The sequence below is a fragment of the Chroicocephalus ridibundus genome, chromosome 10 (assembly GCF_963924245.1).
Source record: "Chroicocephalus ridibundus chromosome 10, bChrRid1.1, whole genome shotgun sequence".
Classification (NCBI taxonomy): Eukaryota; Metazoa; Chordata; class Aves; order Charadriiformes; family Laridae; genus Chroicocephalus; species Chroicocephalus ridibundus.
In genome coordinates, this window is record NC_086293.1 from 2,985,697 (window position 1) to 3,001,006 (window position 15,310).

General features: G+C 34.8%; 1 protein-coding gene across 4 annotated transcripts in view; it reads right to left on the minus strand.

Moving 5' to 3' along the window:
• Positions 1–15,310, minus strand: part of PPARG (peroxisome proliferator activated receptor gamma) — a 58,005-nt gene that overhangs the window by 41,663 nt on the left and 1,032 nt on the right. Inside the window, exon 2 of one of the 4 annotated variants that reach the window (XM_063347887.1) lies at positions 11,535–11,630. The exons of 2 other annotated variants lie outside the window; for them this stretch is intronic. The gene's annotated coding sequence lies outside the window, so the exon portion shown is untranslated. Of the gene's footprint in view, positions 1–6,947; positions 6,984–11,534; positions 11,631–15,310 lie in introns of those variants that run through there. One more of the 4 variants, XM_063347889.1, reaches the window with a different exon arrangement.

Genomic DNA, 15,310 nt, shown 5'->3' on the forward strand with positions numbered 1-15,310 from the left:
ATATAAAGTTCCCAGATTATCAATGGGCTGTGTTCTGTGAATCACAGAGCTGAACTGGATCTTGTATCTTGCCAGTTGTATCTTTATTTTACTATTTGTTCTCAGATGTTAAGAACACTGTTGGAAGCAGTTCAAAAATACATTGTTGGAAAATTGTTAATGTCCTAGTCATACAATGTCATTTTGAAGCTCCCTGGGAATTCAGATTTGCACAGCTTATTAGGATATGACCTTTCCCTTGATTTTTTTATTTTAAGATCAAGTTAACATGAAATTTCCCCAGTGGGAGTTGCTGTGTTTCCTTCGCAGATAAGGAAAAGAGCAATGGCAACTCCGTATAGAGACAACTTTCATACATTTCTACAGTACGGACAACTTTGTGGTCTTGACAGACATCCAATACATTCCTAGAGATTGAGAGGAAAGTCATGCGGTACTTTAACTAAAAAAAAACCCAGGAACATAACAAAGGTAGTTCCCTGAATCTTTTACCCAATTATTTTTTTCCCTCCCAATGTCATTTGTGATGAAACTTTGAGGAATTTTAATGCCTATGGACTCCTTGCATTCACAGGATCAGGGTAGCACTGCCTGTGAGATAATGGCTTGTTTCTGGAACACATTCATATTCCTTTGGGTGAACAATTACTACCTCTACAGCACTCTTTTTTCTTCACGATACAGATCTTGTCTCACAAATTCACACACTTCAGCATTTCCATGCTTATTATATTAGCATAATCTTTCCTGGGATCTGATGAAGCTGATCTAAAAGCAGGAGGCTGAAAAATCCATTCTCAGGTGGCAGGTATTTATTATGGCTAACAAGAATAATATCTCCAGTTCCTTGGTGGTCAGTGAGAGAGGTTCCTCTGGAGGCTGATTTAGAACAGCTAAAGTAGTCCCTTCCTCTAAATTACTCTGGAGAGGAGAGATCTCTCTCTTTGTGATGTGGGCTGATTACCACCAATAACAGTGTTTAAATACTGATATATAGTAAACATTTTTTAAATTTTAAGACAGGAATATTCAAGATTTCTCAGCCCTTATCTCTCCATATTGATGAAGCCCACAGAGATAATTAGTTAAATAATTAGAAGCTGAATGATGCTGCATATATTTGAAAATTTTCAAATGGTCAAGACTGCCAAAACTAACAACCTTTAAGAAGTTTTTATTCGGGAGAGAACAATTTTCTCACTGAAAGTAAAATCAGTGGGTCAACAAAGAGATGGCTAGAAAGAATTAAATATTTCGCTTTTCGGATATTCAGGGTAAAAGTTTTACGCATTAAGCCTCTGCTATGCAAACATACCAAAAGAAGAAAAGAAACCCATAATGAAATAAAATAAAATACTGGTTTTTTTAATCTTTTCATATAAGTAGTCTGATGACTTAGTACTTTGAGTAGGCATTGTGCACATAATGTTCTTATAATGATGCCACATTATAATATAAAGTAACGCAGTATAATATAAATTCATCATGATCATATTTGGATGTCATAGCAATGACGTGTCCAACAAAACAATACAAATATTCAAATGATTCCTAAAACATCTTCAGCCAACTTTACCAGTTTCATTGGTCTGCAGTTCTTTTCGTAGCAGTGATGCATATTGTCTGCTGTAATGTGGCCATGAAAACGAAATACAGTCCTTTACATTTTCCTGCAACAGCTGTTAACAGGGGGATGTCCCTATTAGTTAAATCTGCATTTCCAGAAACAGCCCTTCCTCTTTCAATGACTGACAAGAGATACGGGTTTACTACTCCAACAAGTAAGCAGCAGACAGCCTTAAAACCAACTTAGATCATAGGCAGACTGCAGGAGTTAATTTGCAATTGATCTGAGGCTAATCTGACTCTCTTGGGTAAGTACAAAATCATTATCAACATCACCGGTTAAAGACCTCTATGAAACTTACGTGTCTAACAACGGAGTAAACAAATCCAAGCCAATGTGATTTACTGCCTATCACTGTAGAGCGCACTTATATATACCTAACTTTTCTGCAGACAATCTACCGAGATTCTAGAAAAATGCTAATATAGAAGGAAAAAATGACTGAACATTACAAACTTGCAGGCAGAGATCTGTTGGCTACCTGCATTTCTAATAGAAGAATGTATCAGCAGTCATGTTTGAAAAGTGATTCAACAGAAATCATGTATCTTTTTCAACTCTGGTGACACAGACTCTCAGTGCAGATGCATACTGTAAGTACTAAAAGTTTATTTACAGAGGGCAGGACTGAACATTGCATGTTCACATTTAGACCATGATAAAGAGCTTTGTCTCCCATTAGTAATTTAAAGAATTGTGATTTGGTACTCCTAACACACCTATAACTGAATTCCTCAGTCATAAAATCACTGATGCCAAACAAGTTCTGATATCTTTTATCAAGCCTCTTTTTTCTTGTCATTTGTTAGCATATTTCTTATGGAGCTTTTCTTCTTTTTATACATACATTTGCTTTAGTTATAAATTAACCCTGGAATTTACTCTCCTGGAGGCCACAAACTGCTTTTTTATTCTCTTGAAAAAGTTTCAGGTTATATGAATTTATAATTTGGAACAATTTTGAATAAGACGTGGTGGTTCAAATACAGAGGAAAGGAAATTTCAAAAGACTGACAAAGCAATTAAGAATAAACTGAAAATGTTTAGATGCTTTTCTGTGCCTTCTGCTCTGGAAGCCATGATTAATTTGCCAAAAGGGAACATATTTGCCTGTGGGATTTCTGGTGCTTCTAGTTCCTTGTAGTAATATTAACTAAGAAATAGCCTCATTCTGAAAGGTCTTTCTTAGAAGTTCCATATTTCAGTGGCTCCTAAAGCTGGCCAGCACATCCCACAGGTATGCAGAATACTTTAAAATTGAGACTCGAGTGCAATTTGAACCATATTATAAAAACATCAATATTTAACGGATTGATTCAAACAATGACAATTAAAAGGCTAATTTTTCATTTGATAAATGTGATCCTAAAGAAACAGGGCTTATGTCTTTGTTGGTCTCTTCCTCTTCACCCCCAAGAGCTTTGGAAAACATTGTCTTGTTTCAGCCAGAACTAACTACAATGATGTGGAGGAGTTTTAACAAAATATGCCTAAATTGTTGCTAGTGTCACCACTGAAAGAGGAACAGATTGAGCTCACCCTGTAATAAATATCAGAAAATCCTAATGAAAAATTCCTAAAAGACATATCTATAGGAAACTAACTTAATTGTTTCTACCATTCAAAGAGCAATTTGTATAAGGACAGAATAGTAATTTTTAACAGCCAGGATAATACACACATTAGTTCCTTTATTTGTCCTTCTGTGCTACTCCTACCTTCATTACAAATTATTTATGTTTGAAAATTTTGATTTGATATAAACACACCAGATATCCATTTTTTATGGTTTAATTCCTGTTTTAGCTAAGATTTTCCAAGGTGGAGCAATTTGAAAAAATATGCCTTCAAGATTCGGAAAACAGGAAGTGATTTTATGGAACTTTGCATTTCTGGATTACTGTTCCTGATCCAGTTTAGCTGTGGTCGAGCGGCTGAGTACACCGCATGTAACAAGGTGCTCACTTAATCCAGTTTGGGATGGGTTAAAAATGACAATGGTTTGTTTATATAAAGGTACTTTAAAAATTAGTCCTTAATTAAGAATAATGCAAAGGATTAAGGAGCCCTGGGGTATTTTTCCTGTATAAATAATTTTCATGCAGTGCTCTCCCCCATCTCTAGTTTCCCATATTCAAGACAATGTCCTTCTTGCAAAGGTAAACAGAACTTCCTTCTCTGCATGCTGTTTCTGAGATTGCCAATCAGTTATTTGAAGTTAAAATATTAAAGTGTCCAACTTACATTGTGCTTTGTCGTATGTTTATTAGTAAGTTCGTGCCTCATCCTCTTGAAAAAATGTTAACTTACTCTATATTTCTTCTTGAATGCTTCATCTGTTTAATTACCTATAGTAGGTTTTTGCTGTGTCTTTGTTAAGTCTTAACAAGACATGGTATTTTCTGCTCCTTTAATTGAATCGATAGTGACACAGCTGAAAGGATTTCAACAGTCAAAATATTTATCAACTTTTACAACAGAAATGAGGCTCAAAATAGCGGCCCTGCTGTCGAATATTTTAGCTCTCAAATCTTCAAGTCTTAAAATACGTGTTCATCTAAACAGATTCTGTGCTTTCTATTTAATAAAAAAATAAAAAATAAAAATACATGACTTATTTGTTGACACTATTTGGGGAAAATCAGTCAGTCTGATTTGGCCCTAATATTCATTTGTAATCCCCTTCAAATCAATGAGATGGTGAGCATAAAGGTCAGATAGCAGTGACTACCCTGAAGGATCAGAACCATGAAGTTATACACAAGTATAACCATCTACTCTCACACCTTGTGTACACATTTCATAACTTTGTTTGTACTGTGTACTTTCACTTGAGCCAAAAGGAATTTTCAGAGCAAACAAGTTGTAATGTATTATATAAAGGTGAGTTACAATGGTAGTTATCTATAGTTCTTGGAGCAGACAATAGGACAGTAAAAATTTCAAAATATTTTTCATATTTTTCAGAGTAATGACTATTTTACTAACATCTGCTCAGGAAAGATGTATAAATAGGGAATTTTGCCATCATGCAAAACAAGCTCCGATAACAACTTGATCCTTCACCAGAGGTTAGAAAAAAATTTTAGGAGTATTTTAAAAGATTTTGGCCTTTACGTTATATGTCCTTTTATTTATTTGTAAGACAGCCAAATGGACAGACAATATAGACTAAAATGACTTACATAGATTTTTCTTTCCATAATATGCCATCTGTACACCTTCGATTTCTTTCTTGAGCGCCACCAGCTTTCAAACTTACAAAGGTGCGGAGGTTATAAATTATCAAATTTTGTTATAACTAAAAGTCTACAAATGGAACATTAAAAACAGCTCATCTTGGTCTGTAGGCAGGAAGAAACTTAAAATGAAATTTAACAAATCTGAGAGGCATTAAAACTCATTCAGTTTCAGCTATACTAACAAACTAAAGAATACCAGGACTTTCACTCTGGTCATATTTCTTCCACTCACATTATCAAACTCTCTTAGGCATCAGAACTTGGTGGCAATATGTCAATGGCCTGTGCAAATGGTCCATGGTCCATGCTAACTCCCGAAGTATTTCTGGAAAGTGAATGGCTGTTAGTTGGCTGAGCTAAAACTGGACCAGGGACAATTCTAAGAATTTAACCATTTAACAAACCAGTTCCTGAGCCTGTGCCCAAGTTACAGCACTTTTTAATTTACTAATATGGATCTTTGAGTTCAATTAGATTTCTCTGAGACTAGGGAACATGATTGCTTTGGGTTTTTGTTTTGTTTTTCCTCAAATTCACCGAGTTATTTAATTATGTATCAGCTTTTTTTCCTAAACGTGGTCCCACTTTCTGCCTGCAAGCTGGCAATACATGTAGTAGGTATTCTTAGCTTTCAGCGAAGGGAAGCATGCAACTCTGAAGGCGTTAGCATCAGTGTAAATGTGAATAAGACTCTAGAACTCTCATAAACCTGCATTTCCTTTGTACACTGTTTAATTGAGCACTAACTTAAAATGTACTGAACTGTTTTTCCCAAACTCACACTTCATTTCTGTGAAATATTATATCTGTGCAAAAAGAAACTGCAGAGATGGAAAACTCTAAGATACACGTTACATTCTTGAAACTCAGACAAAGCAAGTAAAATTATCAAATTCCTGTAACTGACATCAATCAGAGACATCTACCTATCTATCTTTGTGTTATATGAAAACAGAGGAAGTATTTTGCTGATTCAAAAGTCCACAATATAAAGATGGCAATAGTATAGCAAACTGGAAACTGCTTGCTTACTATTTATCTCATCTCCTGCTCTGAGAATAGCTAACAATACACTGGATACAATAGGCGACTCAAAATCACCCCCAGCTTCTATGAGCTAAATAATCCACATGCCCTATGGTTGTAGAGGAAAACTGACCATTCTTCAGATGGACTGTACAGCATCAAAGGGCATAAGGGAAGCTGTTATGAGTAATGGCTCACAGAAGATTAAGGGAGGAAAGCCCTATGGGGTCTCCCAGTATCTATTCCAAATGCATTCATATCTGCAGTAGATTTTCCATTTTTTAACCTCCAATTTCATTTCAGAAATTCTTATTCAGAAGATGCTTTCTTTGAGGACTACACAACAGTTTATATGGCATACTGGAATCAGAAAACGGTGCTATATAGTATTTAGCCTACGTTGTCTTTATTTGATTTCCATATTCATAACTAAATGAGCACTCTTACCGTTTTGAACTCCAAAGAATTCCTTTCTCCCACAGAGTAACTGCCAGGTATAATTACTGCATTCATTAGCCCTTCCTGGAGTAATTGTCAGGAAAGTGGCAACCATACTTGCATCAATTTCTTCTTTCTCCTGCTTTTTTCTGCTTTTCCTCCAGGAAAATTAGTTTCTCTCTACTTTGTCTCTGCCTCTTACATTGGGTTTCTCACCTTATTCACCCCAAACCTTTTCCTCCCTTTATTCTACCCTTCAAAATGCAGATTTGGGGAGGAAAGGGAGAGATGGTCCTGCTGTCTCTTACTGTTTTCCTCTCTGCCAACTTTTTTTTTTTTTTTTTTAATTTAAATCCATTCATTCTGACATTATAAGGAGATTCATGGTACAGTTATTTCACCAGTGACAACAAAAGAGTCACCCTCCTGTCTAAGGGTCAAGCTTCAGCAGAAATTTAAAATTGCCACATGCTGTATAACATTGTGCTGTGCCTTCCTGTTAGTGGACGGGGGAGGAGACAGGAATCTGTTGCACAGCCTGCGTCAGAGAATGTAGTCACACTACAGTATATCAAATTTAGTGTATGTACAAGTTATTGTTATTCTAAACTTACCTCAGACTTCAGCAATATTCACTGCCTGTTCTCCTGTCCTTAGTGACAGGAAAGCTGTCACTTGTTGTTAGCATATCAGACAGTTCCTGTTCTCAAAGGAGTAATAAATAAGGCTAGATTTAAAAAACAGAACAAACTTGGGCAGAAAAAGAACAATGAGTAGGAATGCCAAAATACAGTGAAAGACCACGTTATGGCATTGTCAGCATATCTTAAACCAAGAAAAGCTGAAAATCTCATAAGAGACCAGAGAGAAGAATTCAAAATCAAGAAGGTTCCAACAATAAACTTTAAACTTTGAGAAAGAAATTCAAACATCTGTATTTTTAAAGAATTGCCCTGCTTTTTAATATCTTCTTCGGCAAACATAAAAAGGGCTAAATAAATAAAGAAAACCAAGAGAATCTTAGGCAATCTTCCCTCTGCCTTCCTTCAAAATTCCCTTTAATTAATTAATTATTTCCCTTTCCTGATACTCATTATGGGCAGCTTTTTCACTTCTTCCCAAATCTCTTCTCTGCTGGGCCTCCAAAGTCCCACATTTGCCTTTGATCCCTGCCTTAATCCACCACTGCAATTAGTCTAATCATACTGAACACCATTAGCCTCTACTAAGATTAAAGATATTCTATCTATTTCACAATATTTTAAAACCAGAGCCTATCTTAACATTACTCCACCTATTCTGCACAAATTTTGTTTTATGGATATTTTTGTAAAGGAAAAGAACGCTGATGGTAATATTTTTATCTTTTAAAAACAGAATTGATAAAGTATACAGACAGCAGTTTTCTGGGTTTTCATTTGATCTCTCACCTACTCGAAATTGGCACTCTGGTGACCCAAAAAAGAATGGCAAGAAATGCACATGACTTCCACATCCTCAGTATTACATCATGAAGGATGAAACAGCATATTATGTACAGCTCAGAGGGCCGCTGTACTGCATGTAACTCTTTTCTTGCATTAAAAAATGCCTTTCTTAACAAAACTGTGACTCATTAAAAATTTTACAGATACCATATTCCAATGCACAGAACAATGAAAACAATTATAGACCGTTAGACACAAACTCATTTCATAATGGGATCCGTTACTGTGAACTATGACATTAGTGTGCTAGATGTTTTTTTTAATATAAATTAAAACATGAAGGTATGTTTGTGGGAAAATATGTATTTTTGATATTCTATTTTTGGATTAAGATTTTCATTGCCAAAAATTTTCAAGACAACATGTCTACAAGAAAATATCTTTGTTGGAGGAAAATTAGGTTCTTGATACTGAAGGGTTTTCCAGTACTTCTTCAAGCACCGTCAAGAATTCCTGCCTACGCCAACTGTGCTGTAATAACTATTTCTTAATAAATTAGTAATCCTGCTCTAAGAAAATAATTCCTCAAATGTCACTACCTATGTCTGAAAGTAACTTGTATAATCTGATGTTTTATCCTATCTAGCCCGAGTAAAACCTAAACCAGTGAGATGATTTCAAGTGTATATTTTATACAAGGTATTGGGATAGTGGATTACTGTAAAAAAACACCAAACTAAACAAGAAGTTATGAACATAATAAATGCGCCGCACCCGATTTAACTGGGTAAAGTTAGCCAGCCTGATCACATGAGGCAGACCCAAAGAACAAGTCTTTGGGCAGTGCCCAAAGGAAACTGTAAGGAACCCTCTTGGGTCTCTTATTCATCATCCCATAATGTTCTCTGCATCACAAAAACAATTAACCAGTTCAAGACAATTGGCAAGCTCACATCATAGCTAATACTCCAAGAAGCCTGCAAAACAGAATCAAGATCAATTGGCAAGCTAATCATGGGAAGGAAGTGTAGAATTTGCTTGCAATAGCGTTTCTTAAGCGCAAACATCCAAATAATTTAAAAAAAAAAAACAGACAAAAAAACCAAAAAACCCAACAAACGAGAAGCTAGGAATTACTAATTAAGCTTCCATAGGATTTTTGGAAATTATTTTGCATTGCCTTGATAATGAAAAATACTTTAAAACCATTGTTAAAAACCTGAACCTTTCAAAGCGATTCTTCAATGTTTGCTTATTTCCTATTTTAAATTCAGGACCTGTCATAATAAACTTTTGTAATAGTAATTTTGAAACTTATTCTGCAGTTAATGGTAACAACTCAGCCGAGATCTTTGCTAAATAACTGACTGCAGGCCAATGTAGCAATTCTGGCAATAGCTCTAGTGTAAATGTAAAAAAAATAATCCAGGAAAATAAGCCTTTTTAATGGTTCTTATTTCATTCAGAGAACTGATTTAATGCGAAATCCTTTTGTTCTAAATAAAGCTTAAAGTTTCATCTTGTTTATCATCTCAAACCATCTTCAGCAACAGCTGGAAATTCTGAAAGTGAAAGCATATCTGCAGAACTTTTGTTTCCACAGTCTGTAATCATGTTCTGAGCAAAACTAAAAAAATCTACACCTTCATATGAGTGTCTTGCAATATGCAGTCATTTGTCAAACTTTGTTTATGTTGACAATCACTATAGGATATTTAAAATAAATAAAACACTAGCCTGCTTTTCTTAATATTTCTAATAATTTTAAAAATCAAATATGCTAACATGCCAAATAAGGCATCTCAGATATGCAGTTTAAGTGCAAATGATGGCATCCAGGGGCGATGAGAGAGAAGAAATACAGTAAAATCCTCACAGAACTTTAGTGACTCAACAAAGTAAATCCATCCACTATCAGTGGTTAACTTTAGCAGAATCTGAGGAATAGCTACATCACTAGGTCAGTGCAAGAACTTTGTTTCAGGCATACTACAAGCTAGAAAGCAAAAAGATAACATAATTTTTCCTTGTCCTGGAGGGAATGAGAACCTTAGCCTATGGCCTCTTCAAAATTTCTCACGATTCCATTAAATACGGTCCTGAATAAGGTTAGAGAATACAGATAAAATTCTGTGTAAATATAGCAACCTTTTGCCCTCCCGTACCTGCTTATCTACAGATTTCTCTGGGTGTAACTGAAAATAAAATTATACTTTTTTTTTTTTTTACTTTCTTAAGTAGGATTAAAAATCGATTTAGCAATATACTACATTATAACATGCTTAAAAACAGATTCAGCATAAAATTTTGTAGCTGAAATACCACTGTAGCGAACAGTGAACTCCAAGTAAAACATATTCGAGATGAAAGGATAAACTCTTCAGTTTTATTTACTGTAGACATAAAAAGTCAGTACCTAAACCTATCATGAGGAAATATGTACATTACGAATGGCAGTAAATAGAAGTGGCCGCATTTTTCCACAAGCCCCCATATTAGATAGCACCACAAAGCACCAGGTCTAGGTAGTAAAACCTGTTTTTCTGACCACCCCTACTAGAAGATCTTGGTGTGAGTGTTAAAGCCTGTAATTAACATTTTTCTTTTCATAGTTCCTTTTTTTGGTGTAACAGAGTGACTCTTTTGGTAGTTTGACATATGTTTCAAACCACCATGGTCTAGAACTTATTTCACAGCAATATTACAATATTCCCCTAGCATAAAAATTGAAAACGTACATCATTCTATTTGTATGTAGATAGCAACCTAAGTTCAAAACCTCTCAAACTTCAAAATTGCTGCTACATAACCATGAGTAGTTACAGCAGTTACACAACATCTCTGTTCAATAAATCTAAACAAACACACAAGTACTATGGACTTATAATGCAATATTATAACATAAAATCCTATTTTATGCAATACAGTGTGTAATCACATATTGTGTAAAACGTTTAAGACAAGATCATAATTCTGGGTAGGGCTACTTCGTGCAAATATGAAATTCTCTGGAGAGTAATTTGCTCAAACTCAGTGGAAAAACACAAGACACAATGAGAAAACTTCCATCATTCTCACTCATTCTATATGCCTATTCCATGACAGCTAAAAGTGTTTGTATGAAAATAACTTATTTAGAATTTTATACATACACACAGGTAAGTCAACAGAATTGTAGCTGGAGGTCTCCTATAAAAAAGTATAGGATTCTGGCAAAAGGGAATCTAAAATATGTCACAGTCAGATTTGTGATAAAGAGGAAAGACATGAGTCCCCATGGAGCTCATGAAATTCCAATAACCCGTAAAACAGTATAATATTTTCCTCCCATAATAGCTGTTATAAGACCAAAACTAGAACTCATGTCTAATTTGAAGGTCTAGAATAAACTAATACCAACTGCAACGTCTGTATCAAAATGTTAGTATTTCATTTAGAGTTAAAATACATTAAGAAATTGATCACATAAATTCCAGAACAAAAGGCAGATAAATATACTACTCCTGTTACACTGGCAGTTCTTAAATAATTTAAAGAAAAACATGTAGGACTTTTGCTATAATATATATTCATGGATATTTAATTTCAGGCATTTACTCTCAGCGAGCAAACAGCAACTCACTTAGAGTCAGACCCTATATTTTCAGTAGGCTAAAACCACAGACTGACTTCAACAGTAATTGCATGGAAGCAAGCCGTACATAGGACAAACTTTCTAACATTGCACGTAGATTGCAAACCTGACCAGACTGAAACAGTAGAACCACCACTGACCTGAACGAAGCTGGGATGTTTTTCCTAGACTCTATGCATCTTCCAATAAACCAACATCATCTTTTTTTGATACTGTGGAACGCTCCGTATCTCTCTCTGTTGGGATGTTATCCAATGTTTATTATACTGTGTTATCAGATGTTATATGTAGCCTTTCAACATTACTGAGATAAGTAGGAAGTCATTCTATAATATAGAGTTAATACATTACCTACACACACACATATACCCTACAAGTATGTACATAACCACACATACATGTTCATCTTAGCATTCATCAAGCATACTTCTGCCTGAACATACATACACAAAGCTACGTAAGCTTTGTGTTTTTTAAATTGCTAATTATCAACCAGCAGAGTAGACTTTGGGATTCATAGACTTGAATTCATAGACTTTGTCCTGAATGTGCAGACTGCATGGCATGGAGGTGATCTGCTTAGTCATGAGGGAAGGGGGTGGCTTATGCAAGTCCACAAAGCATCATCTGCTAGTCGATTCCAGAAATTCACAACCCGACTTTTGAGGTAGTTACTTATCTTCCCCTTTCTAAGCAGGATATTTTTTCTATTTGCATTGAAATCTAGTGAAAATGCAAACTAAAACAAGCTGTACTTAGACAATAGGGTGCTGCTTAGAAGTTGAGGGGTTTTTTTTGCTGTAATTTGTTATCACACATACACCTAACTTTTTTGTATTTGTCATGATGCAAATTAGAATCTACTAGCATTGTAAGAATCTATTACTATTGTAAGCTTGTAAGAATCTATTACTATTGTAAGCATAAATCAAAACAGTGTATTTTAAATTAAAATTTTTGCATCAATCTCACTACTACATTGTTTCTCTGTTGTAAGTCTGTAACTATTTGCATTCTTATGTCATAGATCATACAGTATTAAGGATAGGGACAATCTTTTCATTTGAGTGAGTAACAAGATGGCCCCAGTCTTGACTAGGCTGCTGGGTACTACTGCAACACAGGTAATTAAAAATATCTAGATATTTCATGTGTCATGAATTTTAGTTGGAGAATGATGTAACTGTTCAGTTCAATTCTATAAAGTGGTTTAAGAGAGGACAAACAGGCCAAATAATATAATGGAAGGTGTGGGTGGAGTGGGAGACAAATGTGAGCCTGATCAGATTGACTTAAGTTCTGCAAAATTTTTCAGATGTGAAGACTGCATACTTGGCCTTGCTGCTTCCTCCCCCAAACTAAAAGAATAAAAGTCTACAAAAGATTTAGTTGTGTATGTGCCTTGTGGTGTGAGAAGAGTTGACATCTTTGTAGCAACAGGCAAAAGAGAAGTCCACATTGCAGTAGAAGACCTGACGCTGACGTAGAAACGTAGTCTTTCCTATGGTTGACACATATATTTTCTCCTTATACCTGCAAGATCTGAAAGTATCCCAAGCCCCACTCACCACAGGTGCTAGCACTAGGGTGCCAATTTGCTTAGCACCCACATTTTCTACATACTTTGTCACTGGAACCTGAAAAGAAGCAGAACTGAAAAAAGACAGACTATCCTTCATTAAAAAAAAGCAGGGGGGTGGGGAGAAACAGACAAAAGAAATGTAGAGATTTATCATTTAATGTAGGAGTCAATTTACATTTCATATTCCTGGGAATCTAAATATCTGAAGACAAATCTTATGGCTCGCTCATTGTTCATTCTGCCTTGGAAAGGCCTTCACAGGGGAAAAAAAAGGGAGTGAGGGGGAGACTTTTTCCAAGTATTCTGAAACAGTTAAATGAAATCCTTAAGAACTGACCTGTTAATGGAACACCCCCCCCAACTTCTGATTGTGGCATGGGTATGTAGGACTTGAGTATAACAATGTTGTCTTGCTTTGGATTATTTCTAACTTTTTCTTACATTAGTTCGCAAAAAAGTTACCCGACATACAGAGAACATTTGGTATGAAGTACCTGAAAAACAGATCCCTGCTGCTAAAACAATATACATCACTATGGAAATACAGCATGGGATAATTAGCACTCATCATCTAATATCATGCTAAATTCAGTAAATCTACCAGTGATTAAAAAATGAAACTAGTAGCAATAACTAATGGTAAGTGTTGTATCCATGACTTCAAAAGAACCTAGCATGGAGAATTTATAATTGTATTTTAATTTCTCTTGAGCAACCGCACTGGAAACTGTTTTCCTACATGCCAGAGGAGAATACAGGAATAATCCTTGTGACAAAAGCTAGTAAAAGAAACTAAAATTCTGAATATCAAATATGCACAACTAGTGATTCACAATTAGGCTACAAAAACTGGCTAGTAAATATATTCAACACCATTCTGAAGAGATTATATGTTAAAAAAAAAAACAAAACCCAAACAAACAACAAAAGAGGGCCTCAGCAATCAAGGTGAAAAAAATATTTAAGTATACTTTTCATTATTAGTCAGTCCAGCTTTGTGCAAGTCAGAGTTTTTGTTCTACTTTTAAACTTTTCCTTGTTTATACAATATAAATTTTTGAAAAATTCATTTTATTAGCCATTGCTATAAGTAGAAAATTATACTGACAATAATTGAAGCTGGGCCTAAATTTATTTTATTGACTTCGAAATGGACTTATGGTTATTTAAAAAAATTCACAGAAGAGTCAGATTTAGAAGCAATGTTGATAGTGGGTATTTTTATCAGTATCACAAGGAAGATTAAAAGGCATAGCTTCAATATTCTTCAATTAAATTCTGATATTTTGCCACCTTCATTTTTTGTGATAATTTATTCTACGGAATAGAATGAAACAGAAGATAAAGAATTGTATGTTCTATATTGTAATGGAAGTTTCATTGAATGCTGATATTTAATAAATTGTATTATCCAGGAATTTGACATTGAGGTATTTCTAAGAAATACATACAAGAAAGGCTGTTTACCGATATATATAATCTCTGTACCACTAACTGTTAATGAGATATTTTACAAAATTGATGCCTAAGAATATTCAAATTCAAAAGCTGCCTGTGTAAAAATACCTTTAAATTATATTTCTGATTGGTTATCATTCAAAGTCCATGCCAACTATTTTTTCAATTCTTTCTCCCCTTGACAAGTCCATGCTTATATTGTACCACATGCCTTAACACACTGCTAAGAGTGATTTCTTATAATCTTGTAATTAAATCTCTAAGTAATTTTTGCAGCATTTTTTTTTGTGACAGACGAAGAGAATAATGATGTCAAACATGCGACTTCATGAAACAAATTCTGATATTAATGGGAGCAAAACATATGAAACTTCTTTTCAAAGGAGAGCACTGAGTATTATATGTCATAGTTACTTGGTGTACACTGGGAATTTTTAGTTAACTAGTAACAATTCGTAGTAACCTTTTAAAAGGTAAATTACTGATTAAATTACAGACTAATTGGTACCAGAAAAATATTTTTGTTGTTTTGAATACTGATTTTTAAATGGAACATTACAATCGTGTTCCACAACAAATCTTGTCCAGAAATGGGGCAGCAAGTCACAAATACAAGGCTAGTCCACAACCTTAGTTATTTCACGGGTAATTGTAATTGATCCTACTAATTTAAAGGAACCTAGAGCCCACAGTACATGGAGAAATTGATAGTGTCCTGAGCTTTTCATCAGAACAAATACTAGCCTTACGTCACTGATATTAATAAATACATCACTGTTAAGTCAGCATTGTGTTGTCGTGTGTACACAGTGCCACAAAGTTACAACACCACAGGAACTTGCACTCTCCAGTTGTAGACTACTCTGGAGAGAAATG